At 39.9% G+C, this 8,443-nt stretch overlaps 1 protein-coding gene across 2 annotated transcripts in view; it reads right to left on the bottom strand.

Moving 5' to 3' along the window:
• si:ch211-239f4.1 (EVI5-like protein) overlaps positions 1–4,026 on the bottom strand; it is a 65,325-nt gene extending 61,299 nt beyond the window's left edge. For both annotated transcript variants that reach the window (XM_017427745.3, XM_017427746.3), the window contains exon 1: positions 3,662–4,026. The gene's annotated coding sequence lies outside the window, so the exon portion shown is untranslated. The remainder of the gene's footprint in view (positions 1–3,661) is intronic.
• Between the last annotated feature and the right edge of the window lie 4,417 nt (positions 4,027–8,443).

The raw sequence follows: 8,443 nt of genomic DNA, 5'->3' as shown, positions 1-8,443 counted from the left end.
TAGCCTACGTTATGAAATATTTACATGAATCATTGATACAATTATGATAGAAACGACAGAAACTATAGAAACGATAGAAGAAAATATATCACAATAGACACTTTTCTATCGTCCCCACGATATGTATGTTATATCGCCCAGCACTACCGTGAATGATATTCAGTCCTTTTAATCATCCTTTTTAGTGCATTGTCAGTGAAAAAAATCTGATTCTCTTTTTAAAGAAAAAGTACCTAATTTGTATGCTTCCCATACAGAGGTTTTGCAGACATTTTGTAAAAGACTGAAACTGAGTGAGCTGATAAAATCACTTTAGCATACTTTCCACTTTGCTTGCTTTGATGCCTCAGGCGCCTGTGTTTGGTTTTAACAGGAGATACTATTTATCTCTGTTTTGCTTTATTTACTGAAACACTGGTGACACAGTAAGCTGTAAGATGCTGTTAAGTCCATATCTGTACCTTCTTCTTCATCCCTGATGGTATTCAGTCTGTCCGTGTTATGACCCAGATAAGTGGCTGGTGTTTGATGCAGACGTTCCTATCAGTACGGCTAAAAATGGCAGCAGACAGTAATAAACATGGGCAGCAGGAGTTTGGATGCACGTCTCATAGATGGTTTATCTTAAAGACACTGGCCAGAGCCTTTTGTCTCACCGCTCCTCTCCACAGATGAATAATAAGGAAGCAGTTAGAGCAGAGGAAAAGCTGAAGCGTGCTTTCATGTCATAAAGGTAATCGGGTTCGCCTTTTGTGTGTGCATGACTGTGGAATCCAAAAAAGCAGAAGTTTTGAATCTTAGCTGCTTAAAAAAAACAAGGTCACCAGAATGTGAGAATCAGATACCCGTTTCCTTGACTGTGAATTATGTGACTTTTGCACAGTGAGTGGATTTCACAGATAAGCCTAAAAGTCATCTCATACTGAGATACGAGGAGCCCATTACTCATTGGTACATGCCCTGAGTCATGAGGCATTAAAAGTGTACTTAACAAACAAAGTGGGAATAATCCACCTCTCCTAAAAAAGATGAGCGCTTGAGGGAGCTCTTTGATATTGTGACTAGTCAGCTATATTCCTAATCCTTCAGTATCATAAGCCAAAAGCAGTTTTGCACGATTTGTTACACTTGCATAGTTAAAATTATATTTGTCTGGCCTAGATTTACAAGACTGAGTCGTTTAACTTTGTTGCTCAGATTTAGGTCTGTTCTGTTGGTTTGGGTCTCACAGGCAAGTTTATTATGTTTGATAGTGTTCACCCTGATTAGACTCAACATGTCACTGAATTTTGTTCTCTCGAATAAATTTTAATCAAGGGTGTCAATGCATAAACACTGAAGGGCCCTTATTACTATTCAGTTGTTATTCTTCTGTTCTTGTCACAATGTTGGATTCTCTGCTCCTCACAAAGCTTTGAAGAAACCCATGTAAAAATAAATACATTAAAAAGTGTACTATGACTTGTGGTAATAAAACATTGAAAGGCATTGACGAAATTTGCCAAAATATGCGAAAATTTTCCATATACACAATACTGGGATTCACTTCACATAAGTTCACACGATAAACATCATTCGAAGCTTAAATGGGTCACAGAAAGTTGGACTTTGTGTGACTGAAGCAGCATTTTTATATTTTGAATAATTCATTCACAGTTTGTTTTGTGATTTTTGAGGTCTAGTGGTAAATAGGATGTTTAACTTAATGTGGTGTAGGCACACTAATCTTTGAGCTCTCTAAACTTTCCAAAAATTCTGCAAACAAATTCTTCTTAAGCAGTTTATACACTGTGATGTACTTGCGACCTGTCCAGGGTGTACCCCAACTTTCTTACAGTGACTGATAGAGATAGGTACCAGCTCACCGTGACCCGAAAAGAAACAAGTGGGTAATAAAAAAAATAGATGGACGGATGGATACAGTGTATACATCAAAACTTATGCGTCTTCCTTCACTTAGTCTCTCTCTTACTGGTATAAAACTTACGGGTTTCTTTCAAATCCCCCCAGAGAGCAGACTTCACACATCGAAACTCTCATTGACTCTCATCGTTTCAGAGCTCAGAATTTTCTCTACGAAACAGGACGTGAAGGACCTTTTAACTCGTCATATCTCCTACATAAAACACTGTAGACACATAAATTGACATGTGTGACAACCAGAAACATCTGCTACTTACAATTCAGGAATTTTTTTGCAATGCACCTTATAGTTTTTCCACAGAGGCTACTTGTCTGAGGCTAACAGCAGTATCTTACTGGTTTGTAAAAAGACTAGCTGGCGACTTACAATTGCAGGAAGATTGCAAGAAAATATGCAAAATTTCTACTGCAGTGTCACTGAACTGTTTGTGACCACCGACACATGTGGCCGTGTTCTTGAGCAATCGTTTTTTGAAAATCGAGGCCTATTTTCAAGTGCACCTCTTGCCAAACTGTGTTGTTGGCTGTGCACGTTGTTTTGTTGTCCACCTCGGCTCACAGTGTGCGGGTTTTGAGACCTAGGCGTTTGCCTCCTGCGCAGGTGTGAAAATCCAGCTCTCCTGAGACAAGCTGGAGGCGCCCGCAACGGCTCTGCGACTATTTCGAGAGACAACTTGTTGCAAAAACTACTCAAACACGTTCAACACTCAAGCGACAGGGCTGCACACCTCTGTGACTCACGCAAGGACGCTGAGAACCACCACGACCGTCGCAGGACATCATGGAGACTTCTTCATGAATGTTGTTTGCCAACTAGACACCACCTTTACTTTCTAGTCTGCTGATTTTATTAAGAGACCTGTCAGGGAGTGAGATACATGGGTGTGTGGTTACCATGGTGACCCCAACAAGCCACTGTAAGCAGCTTTGCCTTAACTTTGATTCTCTTTTTTACAATTTATACATCAAAATATAAGCATTTCGTGGTCTTAGTTTATTACAAAAGTAAGTCCCAAATTACTATTAGACTTTATAGGAGAAAGCTGATGAATGTTGGAATTTCAGGCAATAGCAGCATTGAAATTCTTCACATTTTCTTAAAAAAAAAACCAACTATAGTTTTATATTTTTAAATGGTGAACATCTGGATGAAGATGCTTGCTGGTAAAACACCAGCTCCAGCATATGACCCCTGATGTCCCAGCTCTCTTGTGTGAGATCTGAAGATGACTCTTGTAAATCCCCGTCTTATGGTTTCTGTCTCGTTGAGCCAATAACAATCCTTCTGAGCGGTTTGTTTGGACATCTCCCTCTCCCGGCCTGCTGCTGCTTCGGGGATGCTTTCCCAACAGGCCTACATCATGCACAGGACCCACATCTGTGGTTAAAAATGACACATCATGGCCTCTCTTGGCGGCTCCGAGCGTGCCGGCTTCTCCCACAACAACACGATTGTGTAACGGCACGAAATGAGGACGGGACGCCGAGGAAACCCCGTCTGAGCTACGTCTTTTTAAATGAGCTTCGTGGGATGATGAATGGGCTGCGTCCCATTTAGAAACACGGTGACATGTTCCGTGAAGATAAATACTGGTCAGCAAGGACCGAGTTGAGCCACGAACCGGCTTAGTTACCTCTGTTTTTTTCAGCTGATACGAGACAAACTAAGACGCTCGCGAGCCCGTCAAGGCTACTAAAAACAAACAAAAAACCCGGATAATAACCATAAAATGCTTACCTGCACTTCGTTTCCAATATCATGGCGGTGTGGTTATTGTCGCTCCCACATCGGCCCGTCGTAAACGTGCGTTAGCGGCTAATTAAAATCTTTAATAGGCCACCGAGGACGAGGACAGACAGACCGTCCAGCGCAGTGCCATCCTCCTCCTGCCGCCTTCAACCGGGAGGCAGCGCCGCGTCACCGCCGGTCGCGAAATCTAGCTTACTCGAAGGCGGACCGGGCTGTTTGACTCAGCCGAGTCAGACGGGAAACACCGTTTCTGGAGGCGACCTCCAAAATAACCATGACAGCCGTGCGATGTGGCCAACGTTTCAACAGGGATGTGGTATAAACGGCCGCATCAATCACACAGCAAATTACATAGAATGGCTGGCGTTGTGCCTTCGGTTGGAACGAGAAGTGAGGCGGACCAATCAGGTCGCAGAACGAGACGTGATTGACAGGTTGTCAACCAATAGTCAAACCGCTCAGCCGGGCTTCCATCGGAAGGACAACAAATCGAGCCAATCAGCGTGGAGTTTTATTCTGCGGAAAGGCAGAGCCCGCAGGTGTCACAGCGTGTCAGTTAAACGGATTTATGCGTGTAAGGCAGCTGAATAATTAAATATGTCACAAACATGCTATTTGTAATAGTTCAAGCCAGTCTCTGCTGTCGTGACTGATTGTGCTATAATAAGAATCTATAGTTTATTGTTTATTAGCTGAAGAAGCTTATTTGCTGATGCCTTTTGCCCACTGCGGTGAGCAAAAAGAAAACGTAAGGTAAAACGTACACCAATAAATTTGATCATTCTTCATACAATAATATATAAAACTGTATTTTAACACATTAAAACTGTTGAGTGGTTAAATCTAAAAAGCCAGTAATAATAAAATTTGAATGCTGAGATTTTGTTGCTATTTTGTAACAATCCAGTAGTTGCATGTATGAATAAAAATCTAAAAATAAGTTGTTCTTTTTCTTCCTCCTGGAGGAGTCAAAGTAGTCCACTGTGTACATCCTGGTACTGAAAAATACAAGTAACGTACCTTGAAATGTAGCTGAGTTAATGTACTTCCTGAACTCTCTTGCTGACACTGTGCAAAACACAGATTTATGTACTATGAAAAAATAGACTTTGCCTCATTTATTTCTTTCTGCCTGCTGGAGTTTGTAAATTATTTTTATGGTTTACATCCCACCAAAGCCACAAATCTGAGCACTTGAGTAGATTTACAACTTAGCTCTGGTGCTTTAACCAAGATTTGATGTGTGGGACAAAAATACAACCACATTTTTTTTTAAAAGGAAAGAAAAAAAACCTACAAAGAAAAGGCAGTCCTACAGCTTTCTAGACTGATAAATCAGCCTTTATAGACATATGTGCTTTGCAGTAAAACCCTCAAGCCGAAGTCATAGCAGCCTGACCTTGGATCCTCTTCCCAGACTGGCCCATTTCAAACTGTCATAAAAACGTTTGTCCAACATTAATCCCAGCATACCTCTAATATGAAGTTTAAGGCTGGAGTTGTTTTAGGACGACAGTAATCCACTCTGGTCTTGGCACTGTTCAAATCTGGCACTAATATCAGTCCGAGGTGATCTGATTGCGTCTGGACGGTGCTAAATACAGGTGTGAACACTCAATATGCACTGAAGTTGTCTTCCCTCAAACCATCTTTGGAGTTGGTCTGGAACCTTTTTATCCCCATTATCCAGCTAACAGTAACCTTTAGAAAACCTTCAGGGAACATCCCCTAAAAGCTCTGAAATTTCCCTGTAGGTTAGCTCCAACTCTTACAATGTGACCTTTAGGGAACCTTTGTGTTCCCTAAAGGTTCCCTGAAGGTCACAATGTGAAAGTTGAGCTAACCTCCAGGTACCGTTTGTTAATAGTTGAAGCCCAAACTCCTCTAAAAGTTACTGTAAAGTTGGCAGCCATCTGCAGCTAACGTTCACTGAATATTCTGCAGAAGAAATCAAGGTTAGACTATCATTTGGCTAACATTTGCCAAACAGTGATATTAACCTTTAGTGATAATTGGGGAAACCACAAGAAAATTTTCCATACTGATCAAGCGCAAGCATTCGTTGTCAACGTTCGACTAACATTTAGCAGGGGTTTGCAAAACATTCCCTGAATGTTCCCTTGTTAGCTGGGTAGTTTGGTAGTCTGACACATCCATCCCAAAAGACACTCTAGGACCATCTCCTGAACCGAGTAACCACATAAGGAGCTGGAATTTACTTAGATGTCTCTCTGTAATAACTAAATAATAATATTAATTACAAGAAGAAGAAGAGAAACACCTCCACAGCTGGCTAATAGAGACAAATAAACAGCCACCTTTGGGAATATTTTTACAGTTTAGCTGTCAACAACAATTAAGATATTTATTGTTTATTAGCTTTCCATATAACCCCACCTATAGCTGTCCAAACTATTCCATTAATATAGTGGTTCTAAACTGGTCTGGCTTTGAGACCCATCATCACCTCTTAATGACAAGCTGTGATCCAAATCAAGGAAACTTTTCGACTTTGCAAATGTATTGACTGAAAAGATGGTGCAGTTTGAACCTCAGATAGTAGAATAGAACATCACAGTATACCAACATAAAAAAAGTTTAATGATAAACCAAAATAACAAGTAAGTGGCCATGCTAGAGAGGAATATATTCCCTTTCACGCTCAGTTAGCTGCATTTAAATGAAACTAAAACTCTTCACTTCAGTAACTTCAGCCTTTTTAACAGACTCAGTGTTTCCACGCACAAACAGGAAATAAACAGTCCAACTTCTGAGAAGTAGTTTCAAGAAGACTCAAATTATGTAGCTTTAGCAGAGGACCCACCCACTGAATATATAACAAATAACATCTTATAAAAATGATTCAGTCACTCATTCAACCATCAACCATAAGGCTGACATAACAATTACAACATAATTTTTACTCTTAACATTTGTTTGTCCAGGCAAAGGCCCACAACTCATTGAAAACTGGTCAGTGACCCACTTTTGGGTTACAGCCCACAAGCTGAGAATCACTGCTTTAATATATGTCTTTAATGTATGAATGAAATGTATTTCTAACTCCTAATGTTCTGTTGCTATTACTCAAATAAAAGCTCAGCCTACCTCTGTTTACCCTTGTTAAACTGACCTGAAATGATTAGTGACAACAACTTTAACCCTGTGATCTTCTACAGCAGAAGTGCATTTTTGAATCAAGTTGATCCCCATGATGGTGCTTTTTGCCAGTGAAAGGCCACAAAAGATGAATGATGTCCATGTAATGCTGTCATTGGTCACTAAACCAATAACCTACTGCCATCAGATGGACAAACTTGGTCCTGCAGGCTCTCAGATTAATGCCTAATCTGGAAAGCACAATATTTACCCAGCAAATATTCAAAGTATAAGATTATTTTTTTCTTATATTTCTCTCTGTTTTATATATTGTGAGAAATTGACAAATATCTAGTTCATTGTATATGCATTGAACGTCGAGAGGAGCCAGTTGAGGTGGCTCGGGCATCTGGTTAGGATGCCTCCTGGACGCCTCCCTGGTGAGGCCCCGGGAAAGACCCAGGACACGCTGGACGGACTATGTTTCTCGGCTGGCCTGAGAATGCCTTGGGATTTCGCCAGAGGAGCTGGCCCAGGTGGCTGGGGAGAGGGAAGTCTGGGTCTCCCTGCTTAGGCTGCTACCCCTGAGACCCGACCCCGGATAAGTGGAAGAAAATGGATGGATGGATGGATGGATGGATGGATGTATATGCATTTAAAGTTACAGTAATTTGCACAAGTGTTGATGCCATTTTTTATTTATATTTTGCTTCCAAAGAGTCAGGCTTTCTTTCTGAATCTTTCAAAGTTTGTCTTTGAGCATTAGCTGCTTCTTCTGCTCATTTGTTTCATTGTTTTAATAAAGCAGTGTTTTTAGGGCACTATGACTCGTTTAAGCATAAAAAAAGAATCTATTGGGTGAATCAGTGTTGTGTCTAAACATAACAGATTAGCAAAAATCAAAATTTTTAATAATTTTTTGTTTTTAACCAACAGCTTGTTTCAAACATGCAATATGTTTTCCATTTATTTGCTGCAGAATCATTTAAAAATAGCAAAGGTAATACAATTTACATAAAGCATGAAGTATTTTTCCATTCTGCAAGGTGATTTCTGGAGAGTCTTTAACCAAAACCTTGACATATCTCCATATGGTGTCCAGTGTGGCATTAAAAAAAATATACTATATACACTATAAATCAAGTACTTAAAACAGAATGAAAATAAAAGACTGAATTATTACAGATTACTAGAGCTGGACTGAATATCAGTGCCAAAAAGTCTTACTGAAAAATGAACACAAAAATGTAGTTTTCCTTTTGTAGAAATGGTCAGAAAAGGTCAGAAAAGAGAGGTACAACTGTGAAATATTTAAAATGCACGCTTTGCATTTCATCCAGTGGTGCTGGGATCTGGTCAAATTTCCAGTAAAGTGAAACTTTTTTCCCCATCTTGTAATGCCAACAGGAAAGCATGTGGGTGAAAACGTTTTTTGTTTTTGTTTTGCATAGCAATAATCCTAAACACAGTATTAATGTAGTAAAATGAAATTTGTATAGAAAAAACACAGAATGAAACATCAGTCATACATTAGCCTCTACAGACCCCAAACCTCAGGCTTAATGAAGCAGTGGAGGATTGTGTTTCAAAAGAGAGAGAACAAAATAAAGCATCATCCTAAAACAACACTGGCATTTTCTATTTGAAATATTCTTCAAGAAAACTAGAAAT

This window comes from Kryptolebias marmoratus, linkage group LG3, assembly GCF_001649575.2.
Source record: "Kryptolebias marmoratus isolate JLee-2015 linkage group LG3, ASM164957v2, whole genome shotgun sequence".
NCBI classification, from domain to species: domain Eukaryota; kingdom Metazoa; phylum Chordata; class Actinopteri; order Cyprinodontiformes; family Rivulidae; genus Kryptolebias; species Kryptolebias marmoratus.
The sequence above is the reverse complement of the archived record's forward strand: the minus strand, read 5'-3'. Positions and strand labels throughout refer to the sequence as shown.